The sequence below is a fragment of the Pithys albifrons genome, chromosome 3 (assembly GCF_047495875.1).
Source record: "Pithys albifrons albifrons isolate INPA30051 chromosome 3, PitAlb_v1, whole genome shotgun sequence".
NCBI lineage: Eukaryota > Metazoa > Chordata > Aves > Passeriformes > Thamnophilidae > Pithys > Pithys albifrons.
This window is the reverse complement of record NC_092460.1, coordinates 32,550,764-32,565,074: the sequence shown is the minus strand read 5'-3', so window position 1 is coordinate 32,565,074 and position 14,311 is coordinate 32,550,764.

Here is a 14,311-nt window from a genome sequence, read left to right as displayed (position 1 = left end):
TGTAATCTGCATTATTCTGGGGTATGAGAAGGAGGCAGGAGTAAAAGATAAAGAAAGCTGGACCATTTGTTTCCCTTCAAAGACAGATTTTAAGTATCTCACCTAAATTAGCATAATCCTTCGAAGCCCAGCCTAAGCCTGCCCTCTTCCACAACTCACCCCTCTCAAGCTGCCCACCATTGCTGTGGAGGCCATCAGTGTGCCCTGGTGGCAGTCTCTGCCCAGGGCCATGTGAAGCTCAGGCTTTGTGTGGAACACTTGTGAACTCATAACTGCTCTGATGTCCAGTCAGAGAGGGCTTCACCCACTCTCCCTGCCTGGGATGCAGCTTCCCTACCAGTGGGGCTGTCCAGGGTTGCTGAAGGAGAGTCTTCCCACTCAGAAACAGAAAAAGAAACTGAGGAAGCTTTAATATGGCTGCTGAGCTCAGCAGTCCTGCCTCTGCCCCTTCCATTTGTGCCTCCCAGAGGTTTTGCTGCTGAGGTGCAAGACCCTGGACAGACAGACAGTGCTCCCATCCGGCAGCAGCAGGGCAGAGACTGGTAGTGGGGGGCAGCGACTCGTGGGGGGGTCTGTGGCCCAGATGGTGTCGACTTGAGCTGCAAACTGCTTGTTTAGGAAGGTTTGGGGTGTAGAAGCCAGGGTTAAGGCGTGATGCTTGTCAGGGAGGTCATGGCCAGAGCTGCTAAGGCTGCTCCTGGCCATCCCACGTGTGGCAGTGGGCTGGCCAGCACATGACAGCTCGAAGGGATCTGGATTTTATTACAACATCACCTCTATCATAACACACCCAAAGAAGGCCCTCAGCTGCTGATGAGCCTGCCCTGCTCTCACAGGCTTGACCTCAAAAAGTTGTGGTCTGAGTTCTCTTTTCCTCGCCTGCCCAGCCCTTTACATACAAATTGCGGTGGCTGCTGAAAGGTGCTCATTTTCCATTTCACTCTTGCAAGCTACATTTCCCTTGCCTCTTTCTAGCTGTTATTTAGTTCCCTTCATGTTGTTTTCCCCTGGCTTTTCCTTTGTTTCTTTCGTAGGGAAGCAGCACATCATTATGGCTGGTCTTTCTCTAGAGCTCTCCTAGCCGAGGTCATTACTTAGCTTGTGAGATCCAACGAGATGGCTGTTTGTATGGCTGTGAGACCTATGAAAAAACAGCTAATCAATTCAGAAAATCATCTGGGTGGTAACCCCACTGTCAGCTTATTTTCTTCCCTTCCACTTAGACATCAAACTGGCTGAAGAGGGCTCTGGGGAATGAGGCAGGCACTGAGAGCAGCTCCTCTGCAGACACATCTGTGTCTTTCATCAGCAGGGCTCAGGGAATACCACTAACTGGAGAGGGGAAAAATCTCTTTGGAGCTGAGAGGCTCACAGTCTCGGTCCCCTCGCTCTGAAGAGACCCTGCCCAGTGGGGAAGCAATCATTTGAAAAGTAGCTAATGCACTAAGGCTGTTCGGCAGAAACTGTCACATAACAGACAGAACGGGGGAGGACAGGGACAAAACACACAGCAAGGAGGGTGGTGTTAGGCCACACCAGTGAGCACACCCTGCTTGCCAAAGGAGCTTGTGGTGGCTAAGTGGAGCAGCAATTGGCAATAGTACATGCAAATGGCCTTCTGCTGAACGAACTTACTAATTGTTGCCCTTTGCTTTCACTCACTCTTTCTCTGGTTTGTGTCTTTGGGGACTACACCAGAACTGGGAACATTCAGAGCCATAAAGCCTTTACCAGTGCCAGTTTTAGTCATTAGAAATAAAGATGCACAGTGCCTCGCACTCTGGGCCTCTGTGGTGCCATTCAGAGAAGATAAGCCATATCTGAAAGGCATTCTCTGTCAGACCAGAAGGGGGGTGTGGGTGTGCATGTGTGTGTCACAGAATCACTGAATGGTTTGGATTGGAAGGGACCTTTAAAGGTCATCTAGTTCCAGCTGCCCTGCAAAACAAAGGGAGAACAAATACATCAGACTGCTCAGAGCCCCATCCAACCTGATCTTGAATGTTTTTAGGGATGGGCCATCCTCAACTTCTATGCGCAGCCTGTTCCAGTGTTTCACCACCCTCATCATGAAATATTTCTTCCTTATATCTACTCTAAATCTAGCCTCTCTTAGTTTAAAACCAGTACTATTTGTCCTATCACAATTGGCCCTGCTAGAAAATTTGTCCCATCTTTCTTCTAAGTCCCCTTTAAATACTAAATACTAAAAGGTCTCCCCAGAGCCTTCTCTTCTCCAGGCTGAATAATCCCAGTTCAATCTTTTCTCACAGGAGAGGTGTTCTGTCCCTCTGATCATCTTGCACAGCCCTCAGGGTGTGAGACTCATTTCAGCAAGTCTCACTGTCAGCAATATCCTGCTCTGGGAACTGACCAAAGCCTCCAGCCCAAGGCAATGCCAACCACAGCACACAACAGCCACCTGCTGCCCTGGCTGCTTCTGCCTTTTGTCCATCCTGAAACCCAGGGCAGGGACCAACCCTGATCCCCAAAGACTGGGATGCTCCTGGGGGCAAGAATGGAGGTGACCCCCAGCAATTGCTCCTGTCTCTTTTCAGGCCCAACAAACTTGTGTCACATGTCCAGGCAGGAGCAGCCCTTCCCTGCAGCCTGGGCACCCCCAGCAGGGCTGGCACCCCATGCACTCCCAGAAGTTATGGCAACTCAAGCATCCCAAGCACCACTGGCCTCTGAACAGGTCATTGATCTGCTACCAAGAGAGCAAGGCAGCACCTTTAACAACGTTCACCCTCTGCCACCTGTTCCCCTCACATCTCTGCTTTCCTGAAGATCTCTCCTTCTTCCCTTACTTTATGGCTCAAAATTGTAGATTTATCAAGTAGCACAGCAGATCAAGACAAAAACATTTGGCTGCTGCATCATCTATTCTTTATCTCGCATGCTATTTTTAGACACTAAAGTCTACTGTAAACCAAGAAGTTTAATATTGACATTTTCCACTTTGACTTTTAAACTTTTTACTGAGCACAAATCTGTTTTGTATCAACAGATTATAGGAATCATGATATTCAGACCTGTAAGTGACAAACTCTTTCAAATATCTATAAAAATGAAGTATTATTGTCCTGCTAACCATGCTTGACTTGTTTGCACACCAGTGATGGCAAACCTGAATCCACCATCTCAAACTCCCATCTCATACCAAAAGGGTATAGCATTTTGTCCCCACTTTCTAGGAAAGATGTAAAGGGACCCTGAGATTGGCTCAGTTGGTTAAAACTTGGTTGTAATAATACCAAGGTCATGGGTTCAATCCCATGTATGGTCCATTGACTTAAGAGTTGGACTCAATGATCCTTGTGGATCCCTTCCAACTCAGAATAGTCTGTGATTCTGATTCTGGGAAGAATGGGATTTTATACTCTTCTGGATTGAAATTACTTAAATTATGTAGGTTGCTGTTTCGTTTTACTTACGTGCAAGGTGTCATGAAGTGAATGTCTTTTTCCTAAAGCCAGGAACACTCATAGCTATGCTTTCCCTATTTTCCATGCATGGTACTGTCATTATACATTTATTTAGCAACAATACTGAACCCTCTGCAAAGGTTTGCTGCAAGTTCAGGATGGGAGAACAGCCTTCATTTCAGGTTTCCTTCCTTCTGCAAGGTCGAGTCACATCCTTAGGTCTCCTTTTAGAAAGCTAACAACTGTGTTAGAAGGAAAAAAAATCTTTAATGGAGAAGCCTTGCACTCAAGTGAACACACAGCACTGAACGAGGCCACAGTTCAATTCTTTGGCTCATTTTCTGCAGTAACACAGACAAGACAACTGCACACCTTTTTTAGAAGCAAACACTGATGCTCGTCACAGCCAGACAACTTTGTCAAAGAATTTCAAATAAATGAAAGGCTTTAACATTTAGGATGAGTAAGTAAGTGAAAAAAAAATCCTTGAAATGACTGTTTCAAAAAACCCACCTCAAATATGGGAGAAATCAGGAAGTTCAACTACCTTCAAAGACAATGCCTTTCTACAGAGTAAGTTCAGTATAAAATGAAGATGTGTATTTGTTTCCTTTGGTCCTTCTAGCACTTCAAATAAAATAATGCTTTTATCCTATTATATTTTAAACCATGACTGCCAGCAGAATAAACAGTTCTTGCCTTATTTCCTCTGTTCTACATGAAGAGTCCTACCCATGGATTTGGCCAGCAGTCTGGAAAATGTCAAGGTTAGGAAAGGCTGAACTTCATTTGGTTTTCACAGATCTGAGTAATGAATTGTTCATTTTAAAGTATTGTTCTAGCTTGAAAAGTGAGTCTGTAGCCCTGGCATCATGAGGTCCCACATCTGTCTCTCAGTTGCTCTTGACCACGTTTGACCAATTTAATAAAAAGGGATTTTTTAATGTTTTGCAACCCTGCAAACTCAACAGGAGGCCTGAGGCTTTAGTGGGGTTTTCCTCTTCATATACTCTTATCAACATTGCAGATTTTGCTTGCTAACACTTTATATTTGTCTCCTACACTTGCAAGAAGACTGGACAAATCCAGGATGCAGGAAAGGGAAGAGCAACAAGAACTTACTTTTGACACTAGACAGAGTACTTAGAGTACTTGTAATTCTGAATACAAAATGGGAAGCAGAACCCCACAGTAAAAACAAAGGCGTTTTCCTCCCCAGACAGGGTTGAGTCAAAGTCTTTTCTTCCCCTCTTTGTGGTTGCAGCTTGATAAAACTCCATAAAAGAACGAACAGCTCAAAAAGATTCACTGGGAACTCATCTCTGTGTTTCATTGTCTGAAAACCAGAGATATCATTAGAAATCAAATCAGGACAATTGCAGGCAGTATCTTTTAACACTGTTCATATCTTACCTGCAGAATTTGCTTCTGCCATGTGTGATGGAGCCCAGGGGTTTTAGCAGGATTCAGAAGAGAGTTCGGCAGGTCTCAAACATTTTTATAGACAATATTAAAAGCTATAACAAAAGTAGCAAAAGCTTATAGTGATGTAAGCCCTGGTTACCAAAGCTGAATTCAAACTTTGCCTGTGGATTTTGGGAAACATTTTGTCAATAGGGACGTTCTCCTGCTCCTGCCTACTGGATGTTTTTGTGTCCCTGTCCATGATACTGATCCCTGGCAAAAACAAAGAGGTAGAAGACAGGAAGAGTTAGTTTGATCAAATGCAAACCAGTTTTTCTACTTCAAGTATTGACTGTGCCCACTATAATCCTGAGCAGTCCTGAGGGAAATGCAAGGTCAGAGGGATGGCTCCAGGGAGATGTCCAGAGAGTCCTCACTCCAGGAAGGGCTTGTATTAGGCACTTATGAAAAAATGCAAAAAATCCTTTGCCTTATACGAATGTCTTGAGGCAGTGAGTTCCACTTACCAAAGCTGAATTCAACCTTTACCTGTGGAGTAGGAAGCAAACAAGCAAACTTTCTTCCTACTATATTTATTTCTCCCAGAGGTTGATTTCACTGGCTGTGCTGCAGCATTGGCATTTCCAAAGAGAAAGTTCCTAAATGTTTTCTCTCTAAAAGGGTTTGTACCTATTTAAACATTCCTGCAGGTTGCCTGCATCATGCCAGCAATGTGCATGTACCCACTGCAGTCACTGAAGGGCTGCTGGCCCAGGGACACAGTTCCTTGTGTCACTGGCTGCTATGAGCTCTAACAGAGACCAAGGACTTCACAGCACCCGAAAAGGGACCAGCCTGGGGTCTGCTTGGTTGTAGGAAAACAACTGGAGTTCAACCACCATATCCACACACTTGGTGGTGTTCACACATGCAATGGCCTGTGGCAAGTCAGCAGCTGCTGAGTACAGCAGATGAGTGAAGGGGGAAGCGAGCAGCCCTCTGACCATGGCAGGACTGCAGAGGGAAGCATCAGGGTTGCAGCCTGAGCAAACCTGACAGCACATGGGGACGTTGTTTAGGGGCAGCTCTTAGCAGAAGCCACAATGAGCAGACTGTGACTAAGCATGAGCATCCCCAACAGTGGATGGAAGACTGAGGCATCCTGTTTGTCCCTTGTGCTTTCTCCTGCCCGTGGCTGCTCACATTACCTGGCTGTGTGGGGAGGGGGCTCTCACAGGGCTGGCTTGCCTGTCCTACCTAAGTCAGGCATATTTAATTTCCTCCCAAGGTGTCCACTTGTTTCCTGGCCACTGCATGCCACTTGGCTGGCCCATGGCTCCAGAGCCTTGCAGGAGGGTGCAGCCAAAGAGCAAAGCACTGAGTGTCCCTGGGGTGGCTGCACATGGGATTTGCAGGGGGATATATTGGAGGTGGGGAGCAGGTGGCACAGTGCTGAGCTGCTCAGCTGTCATGTGGCTGCAGAGAGACAGACGCAGCTGGGTGAGGGAAGGAAAGAGCTCAAGGTCTGGCAGTCTTTCTGCTTTACAGGTCTGTGGCTGGCACAGAAGGAGTAGAGGGTGATCCAGCTGGGATGCAGGGCCCTGTGTGCATATGATCCCGTGAGGGGCTGTGCTGTGAAGCACCCTCGCAGGGGTGAGATGTGCACGCACAGGGTCTGTGACAGTCTCACCCCGAGGCCCGTGCTGCTTTGTGCTGGGGCCAGTACCCTGGCAGCAGCCCCTGCTGCGTGCCAGCAGGGGCCTTGGCAGCACTCTCTGGGGTGTACATTTATATCTGCTCATGCAAATAACCTGGAAGTGTCCCCCGGAGTGGGACAGCTGGTCCCCGGCAGTGCTTTTGGGAGCATTCTTTATGTGCCCATGTAAGTACCCTGGCAATCTCTTTTGGGGCTCGCCAGCAGGGGCCCTGGCAAAGGCCAGGAGGCAGTGCCTCAGTGGCTGAAGCCATGCCAGCTGAAGCTTTCCAACAGCAAAGCTTTCTTCTGCCCCAAACAAAGAGCCAATGTGGCTGGCGTCATTGATTTGTTTCGTGACTTGCTGCTTTTAACGCGGCAGGAAAAGACCAAGAGGAGTTTTAATTTGTCCAAATGGTTTTAGACAAGGTTAATACAACTCATCGATAAATGACACTTTTCATTAAGTTTTAATTACAATGTCATTTCAGCAGGCTGGACATGCTCTGTCTCCTCAGCATAGTCGGTGGTGTTTGAGGTTTTTTTAAGGTGTGGTTCCTTGAGCTCCAGTGATTAATTGCCATTGCAGACCTGGGAGCTGCTGGGCTACCGGCTACCTCAGTGAATTCCCCTTGGCCCCCATCCCCACGCTGGCAGCTACAGCTTTACATCAGTGTGGCGATGAGTGATGCCTACTGGGCTGAGACAGCAGTGGGAGAAGGTGGGTCAGCAGCTTCAGAGACATTAAGATCCCCCCCAGACAAAATGCAGTTGTTGGATCTTCTTTCTTCATGCTAATGGAGAGGGTCCCTTCCAACAAGCCTGTGACACAGCCCTCCTTACCTTTTATAAAGCCTGATTTCTTGTCTTGCATAGGGACTTGCTGGAGGGAAGCTGGATGCAGAGTTCAGATCAAAATCTTTGAACCTAGCACACTGTTGTACCTGGATACATCATCATCTTGGTCCAGAAAGAGTGCTGGTGGCTGCTAGCCCCCTCCTCTCCTCAGGGACTGGTGAAGATGGCACAAATCCTCAGGGACCAGTGAGGATGGCATGAATGCTGAGCAGCTCATCTTCTCTGTCATCTCCCAGCTGTGGGATGCAGACAAGACCTGGTTCAGGTCCAACTCAAAACAGGGTAAATAAACAGAAACTACTAGAACTTCTGGAGTCAGGAGTTCAGTTTGGCTGATAGTCCTGCCTCTCCAGAGTGAAACTGAGAATATATTGCTTTAGCTTAAGAAGGTCTGTGCATGCACATATTACCCCCAAGGCAGGATTCCCTCCTATGCACTGCACTGATTTTTGTCCCCAGCACTGTTTCAAAACTTTGCTAAAACAGTTATTTTTATGTGGTTTACAATTTCCCTATTAACACCCTTTTTTAACAGCAACTTTCCACATCCTTTCCATGTGATCAAAATCAATTATAAGAGTAGGAAACTTCACTGCTGCAGAAAGCATAGGGGTGTCTGGTGAGGATCTTTGACTTTAAAATGCCCACTGCTGTTACCATAGGCATTTGAGAGGCTGGAGATTGGCAGAAGATTACAGTCATCTCTTGTATCTCCACGTGCCTTCAGAAGGCTCACACAGCATGGTATCTTGTGTCAGAACTCTGAGTACATCCCCTGGGGGTTTGGCTCCCAGGGCTCAGGGCTTAGATAATCACACAAGTGTCTGATGTTGAAGAGAACCCTTGAAGAAAGCTCTGCTAAAAAGCCCTGCGCTTCCCTAGCTGAGACCTTGCTCCCCAGCTGGTCTACCTTGTAGCTGTGTTGGAGCCATGCCTGTGTCATGTACCCTGTTTATATGGACCTTGGTCTGTGGACTTCAGTCCCTGAGTTGACCTCAGTCTTGTCATCATGGACTTTCCTGGCAATCACTGGACTGTTGGCTGAACCTGATGACCATCACCAGACCTGCTCTGTTCTTCTTGGTTAGGCATGGTGGCACTGTGCCTCTGCCAATGTGGCCACCGCCCCATGCCTGCCTTCTGTCACCCTCAGCTCCAGGTTCACTTTCCCCCATGGAGCAGCCAGCCCTTTGCTGCATCCCCCCAGCTGACTCACTGATTGATGCCTGTATCCTTGATGTGTCTTGTGATATTGCCTTGGCTGCCACCAACAGAGTGAAACCACAGCAGGAAATGGTCATCTGCCTGCAGAGGACATATTGATCAGGGAGAATATAAAGGAAGAGGCTCTCATATATTGTAATGCAAAGCAGTGATGGGCAGCACCATTCCTGCAGGTATATGCTACATACCAAAATCCTAATGTGTGCTACAGCCACAAGTGCTGATTCTCAACCCCATGAAGGCCATGGGAAAGGGGAATTTGAGGCAGATGGTGACTATGGCTTCCCAGGGCTTCTAACATGTCACTCTGGACGGGGCTTTGTTAGGTGTGGATTGAGGTGCCAGGGGTGAGCTGGAAGGGATGGTCCTGGCAGCCTCCTCCCATAGCTGATGGTTGCACAGTGAACCTCACAGGAGCACCATCACACCAGGGCCATCTCAGTGAGGTTCAACAGCCAAGACTTGTTCATCAGTGACTGCCAAGGCTTGTTCACCAGTGACTGAAAGAAGGTGGGCTCAGAATTGGTTGTATTCTTGTGACTACCAAAAGACTGTTTGGCTTCAAAAGCCTACCAGCCTCCTTGAAGCCTCTGTCTGCGCATCACTTTGTGAGTTCAGTGATCACATTGCAGCTTGTCACAGAAGGTCTTGCAAAAGTGGCACTGACTGTGTGCTTTATGCCTCTCTGGTCACCCTCTGGTGAGGGTGGGTGCATCGAGGACTTTGCTGCTTGCTGTGGTGATGCAGGGAGTGCTGTAGTGCTTTAGTGAAAGAGCACCTCTTGGGCAATGCAGTGATTGAACTGAATGTAAGACTGCACCTACAACTCCCTTCAGGATAAGTTTGGGAGGTGCCAGGGGACAAGAGGCAAAGCGTTATGGGTTGGGCTGAAATGCCTCAGAAGAACAGGACGAACAGGTCTAGGCATGCCAGAAATGCCCTGAGCTTTATCCATAATCATCCCAAGTGGCTGGGCTCTGCTGTTGAGGGTGTAGCCTGGGCAGGTGACTGGTGTTGTGATGAGCACTCCTCACCTTGCTTTAAGCTCTGTTGCTCAGGTGTTGCTACAGCTGATAGCAATATAAATCCCCACAGAGAACAACCATTCCTAAGGAGCTGGGTAGTGCTTGGGGAAATGATGTTTTGCTGGCAGTGCAGCTATGCTGACTGGCTTGAAGCCAGTGTCTGCATTTGTTGCATGGTAGATGGAGGTAGCTGTAAAGGGAACGATGTAGAAGTGTTGTTTTGACATCTCAAGGCTTTAATAAAGTTTGGAGGTTTGCCTAGGCAGGATGAAGCTTGGCTGCAAGACAGACACTTTCGGACAGTTGGGTTTTAACTCAAATGCTCCTCAATACCATTAATTTAGTTGTATAAACCGATCCTAAATGCTGACTTGCTTGCCTCATGCACAAATGAAAAAGAAACCCTACAGAATGGGGTGATTTCTGAGCAGCTGAAGGTTGGGTGTAGCTGCCAATGCACTCCCCAGTCTCTGCTATCCTCTCTTCCAAAGCATTTCTGGAGCCTTAGAGTACAAGATAGAGCCATAGCTCTGGGATGCAGTGTAGTGTATGTGTCTTCTGGTGGGACTGCTATGAGAGCCCAGGGTGAGAGAGAGAAATACAGTGCTTTGCAAGGCCTTGTAGTTCTTACTAATTGGACTTGAAGTCTGTGTGATGGTAGAGCAATGTGAGTAATGGAGATACAGAGAAATGGAGAGCCAGTGAGATGAGGAGGTTGACATGGAGGCACAGGATGTGCTGGCAGAGGTCACAGTGACTCTCACAGCTGCAGAGTGAACCCAGACACTCTATGTCAAGGTGTGATGGACTCCAGGGGCAGAGGTAGAAAGATTAGGGCAGAGATGTTGGCTTTAAGTTCTGGTTGGGGAAGTCATGTGGGTGAAATAGGAGTTTGGGTGTGGGAAGGATGATTAGATGGAATACAGCTTTCGGGAACAGGAATTTTGCCCTGCTTTTTATTGGGACAACCCCCACAAAACCACACTGATCCCTGGGAGTCACCACAGCCTGGTGATGGATAGATACCATGGATCAGGCAGGAAACTTGATGAGTAATGCAAAAAGCAAGAAAACACTTCCCACAGTGGCATTGGGCTTCTTTTCTCCCTGAAGTCTTCACCTAGAGAGAGTGAGCCAAGTACACTTGCTAACACAGGATGTTTTGATTGTCTAGTTTGCTCTCATATTTGCCTCTGTAGGTAGGAGAGGGAGAGAACACTGGGATACAAATAATAAACTTGAGGCTCTGCTAATATTCTCTGGGAACATTTGCACAGAAACCTTGGTGACAGCTTGGGCCTGCTGTGGATGATGCTGAGCCTCTTTCCCAAATACCCAAGGCTCTCAGCTCCTGCTCTGGGAGCCGTTGGCAGCCTGCTGTTTGGTCCCAAAGCAAGAGGATTCTCATACACACAAGCTCAGTCTGGTTTGTACTTCCCCTTCCCAAACCTCCAGTGTGTGGTGACAGCAGCAGGGAATTGGGGTGGGTGCAGGTGGAGGATTTTGGAGGAAATGGTGCAGTTTCATTTACCTATTTGCACACTAAGCTCAGGAGAGCAGCAACAGCCTGGTGTGTGTGCTGGCTGCTGCACTCCTCTTGTTGGAGCTTGGAGTTGTTTGGCTCCCAGAGCTCTTAGTCCTGCTCTTGTGAGCAAGATTTGAATTTCTGCAGGTGTGCTGGGAATCGTCCATGCACCTCATCTCGGTTGCTGGTCAGAGGAATTCATGGCTAATATATCTGGTAGCCAAGCAATGATTGCAAATCAATGACTCCACTCCTGGAGTGATTCATCATTAACCCAGGAATTAGCTCTTTCCCTGGCTCTCTCCATCAGCAGCTCCTGTTCTTGTAGCATCTCAAGCATCTTATTCATTTTAAATCATTGGATAGCTATGGATGTAGCTGAGGAGTGGAAGGACAGATGCACTGAGACATGGTTGGAAAGCTAAGGGGAGGGAGGGTTTCTGAAGGGGAATGGAGCACTTTGAGGTGAGCAGAGCTTGGCTGTAGACTGGGGAGCAATGCTACCAGCAAGCCCTAGGGCAGACCAGCATCCTCTCTGCTGCAGGGCTCCCACTGATGTCCCTACTGGGCTGGGAAATGGCCCATATTTTTGCCTGGCTGGACACAAAGTGGGGTGGAAAGAAATAAAAATACCAACCTGTGCCCAGCTAGATGCAAGCAGGGGTTATTTAGCAGTACAGTTGAAGAGGTTTTAACCACCCCAAGCATCCCAGGACAGTCTATTCTTAATAATAATTTATAATACTTAGCACTTCTACATGTTCTAAGCATTTAGCAGGCATCAACCAGCAGCTGGGACTGCTTTGGAGCAGGGACTGGCACTAGAGTCTTGCCCTGGCCCAGCAGAGAGGCAGAGACTCTCCACAGCCTGCCCTCATTCACCTGTGTGCCTGTCTCTGGTCACATCTCATGGTTTTCCTCTCCAAACTAGACTATGGCCCTTATGCAGACTGGCTTTAAAACAGCAGCCATGCAGCTGCTGGCTGGGAGACTGTGGCTATTTCACCAGCAGATACAGCAAGTAATCCCTTGCAGCAAGACAGGGAATTGGTCCCATTCCACGAATGCGGCACCTGGCACAGAAAGAATAGCTAACTGGTGAGCTGGGAACATATTTCCCAGCTCTAGCCTTCTCTTCCAGGCCTTAGAGTGATATTTCCAGAGCCCGGCTTAGACTTCAGCATGTCCAGAGAGGCTGGGAAGCTGAAAGGCACCCCATCCTTCTGTACTCTCAGAAATGCTCCTTGGTTTGGATTTGGCTTATGCAAGATGGGTTGCCCACATGTGAAGCACAGCCAGGTCTGCATCACCCCTCGGTTCAGCCTCTGCTGGATTTGCATCACTGTAGCTTTTGCTATCAGTGGCACAGACTGCCAGGCTTTAATCTGGGGCTGGGATCTGCAGCAGCACACAGCAAGGTGACCCTCCATGGGACTTTGCAGGGTGCTGTAAAGCCCTGTGTGAAATGCTGAGCTGAAAGATTAAATAAAAACCACACATCCTCAAGCCTAATGCTGCTGCCACCTCTGCTCCGCTTTCCCCCCTTCCTGTACTCTCACAGCTGCTTATGCTCCCCTTTCCTGCTGCAGGGGACTGAATAGTGGCAGCAGACACCCAGCTGTGGCCACAGCAGGAGGGGGAGGTGGGGAAACATGCTGGACGTGGCTGTATCTGTCACCTCCAAGAAGCTTGAAAGGTTTGAAAGAAACTGGTCTGCATATGGAACTGAAACTGAACCAAGGGGAATTCACTGAGAGCACTAAGTGCTGGCCACCAGCTATTTAAAGCTTCCCGTGCATCTGACGTGCAGCTGGGCATAAAGAGTGGGTATGCCTGCAGCTTGCACAGACACACCCGTGACAGCTTTAAGCAGGGCTTTGGAATACTGCTAGGTACAGCTGCAGCAGCTGAGAGGTCAGCATGGGCTAGAAACCACCCAAGAAACCAGGGAATAGCTGAGCTTCTTGATGAAGGAGAGGTCATGGCTGGTGCCCCTGTCAGTCCTAGCTAAACAGCAAGTGGGACCAGAGCCAAGGAGTTCAAGATTATTTCAGGAGTGAGCTAACATTGGACAGAAACTGCAACCACAGTCTTGTGGAGAGACACACAGCTATTGCACAACCTCTAGACAAGCTACCCACTTCTCAGCATGAATTCAAACTAGCTGAGAGACACATGGGTGTGGAAATGACCCCATAACACTCCTTGTTAGTCCTTTAGACAGGGCAAATCTTCCTATATCACGCCTGCATTCCCAGGGAGGTCTGAAACCAGGGCTGTGGATGCCTGCAGCCACTAGAGGAACTCAGGTCCTCCCACAGGTGGCATCCATACCCTGGCTTGGTTTGTCCTGTTCTCCTTCTTTCCACCCTTTATGTCTGGTCAGATCCTGCCTAAAAGCAGCTGCAGCATTATTTCACCATGATTTCTATTTTCAGAGCATGTACCACATTTTAATAGAGAGCAAAGCATCTCAAACACATTATTTCCCAGCACAACCCTTGCAACATCTGTACAGCATTCTCCTGGCAATGCCTGTGACTGCTTATGTGAAAAAGTCCCATTAAAGAAGTGTTTTACCACTGGACTTTGCTTCTGTTTTTCAGACTCGATTTGACAGGATGAACCAGTGCTGCAAATCTCAGAGGCCCTCTGGCAGGCATTTCCAAGCCTCCTGCCTGGCTGCAAGCTATTGGAGATCCTTCACACAGCATTTTAATCCCACTCAATGCCCCTCCCCAGGAACCTGTCTCTAGTGCCTGATTACACACTGCAGAGACAGTTTTCTAACTGCTTAGGCTGAATTTGGTTTTATGGAACTAATGCCAGGCTTTACTACTACGAGATAATTAGAGCAATTCCCTTTCTTCACTTATATTATTCCCTTGAAGTTATTTGCAGGCAGAATGCTTGTCCTTACCGAACCATCCCTTTTCACTCCATGTGCTTCCCTCCTCCTACTTCCAATCCTCAGGTTCCTTTCATCAACTAGTATTTGCTGCTGAGCATATTGGGGTCATTTTTCCACACCTTTGATCTCCCTTTGGGAGCAGGATCATCTAGAGACTAAAGAAACCCTTCATCCTGCTGAGGAGCAGGCAAGGGAGCACCCTCTGGCCATGCTGCCCTGGCCAGGGCTTAGAGAATATTGCAG